This window comes from Geospiza fortis, unplaced genomic scaffold (genome assembly GCF_000277835.1).
Source record: "Geospiza fortis unplaced genomic scaffold, GeoFor_1.0 scaffold213, whole genome shotgun sequence".
Lineage (NCBI taxonomy): Eukaryota > Metazoa > Chordata > Aves > Passeriformes > Thraupidae > Geospiza > Geospiza fortis.
Genome location: NW_005054399.1, coordinates 1,684,478 through 1,685,879, shown reverse-complemented (window position 1 = coordinate 1,685,879; position 1,402 = coordinate 1,684,478).

Sequence of the window (1,402 nt, the reverse complement as noted above, 5' to 3'; positions counted from 1 at the left end):
AGGAATGGGATCAGACAACTGCCCTACTTCCCTGAAGTACGGAGAGCAGCTCTGCCCCCCACAGTCCCTCGAAAAGCCCAGCCCTGCGTGGTGGGCAGCACCCACAGCTTCCAGCACTCTCACTTCTCCTCCAGCAGCTCCTGTGCCAGCTCCAGCAGTGTCCCAAGGTCCCCTCCATGTCCCAGCTAAGGGGATTCAGTCGTGGAGTTACACCCTCACAGCAATAAACTTGACTCAAAGCCCATCAATCCCCCTGAATGTATATTTTTGTGTCTGTAGTCACCAAGAGATGGTGTCTTATTTATTGCCTTGAATCTCACAGTGATGTATCAGGATCAAGCTGCTTAAATGAAAAACGAGACCCCCATCCATTCGTTCCAAGGGAGAGGGAGGGACTTCTGCAAGTGCCTTATTTTTTCTAATTTTTGTATTTTTAAAGAACAGTGATTGTGACCAAAATGCCAACAGTTCCTGTCTGGTCAGCATTTCACTGCAAACAAAAATGGTGTATTTTGTAACTGTGGGGATGTTTCTTACAAAGTGACAAAGTCAAATAAACACTTGACTGCTAAAACCTGGCTCAGGTGGTTTTGTCCTGCTCCAGCTGCTCCTCTCCACCCCACCCTCATTCTCTCTGCAGCCGTAAGTTTAATTCAGGTCTCCTGCACAGCACAAGACACTTCCTAGAATCCTCCAGCCTATCAGGGCTGGTGTTAATGAATGAGCTCACCTGTGGTCACTGGGGGTGGCACAAGGACAAAGCTGACAGTCTCCTCCCCAGCACAGAGGGAATATCCCAGTCCAGGACTGGAACACAGCCAGGAATGTGTGTGTCCAGCACTGGGAGGGGTGGGGGGTGATCCCTTGAGCAAACCAGGCTGGGAAACTAAACCAGGATAGGAGGAAGGATTTATATTGAACTTTCCCAGGACATCAAGACCGCACTGATCAGACAAATATTTTATTTCTTGTATGACTCATAAACACTCGAACACAACGGACACCTGGTGTTCCCACACACCTGCACAGGTGAGGGCTGTCCCTCTGTCCTCTCACCTGTCCCTTCACAGTCCCACATTGTGCACATTGCACTTGTCTTCATCTCCCTGCTGGCAGCCATTCCCACAGCCACGCTTCCCACTCATGGACCAAGCAGGAGATGAATTTCTCACAGTATAGTCCAGCTTATGAGGTGCCTCCCAGTTGGGTGGTGTAGTGTGTGGTGCCCTCCTTGCCTCAGGAGGGGCTGCAAGTCCCATTCCAGCTGTGCCCACCTGCCCTGGAAGCTCCAACTGAACTGCTTCAGTCTCCCCTGAGAGCCTCCCTGTCAGGGAATAAGCAAAACTCCTGGGGAGATGATGCCCCAAGACTTGTCAGCAGTCAAAAAGGGATTTATCAGGTG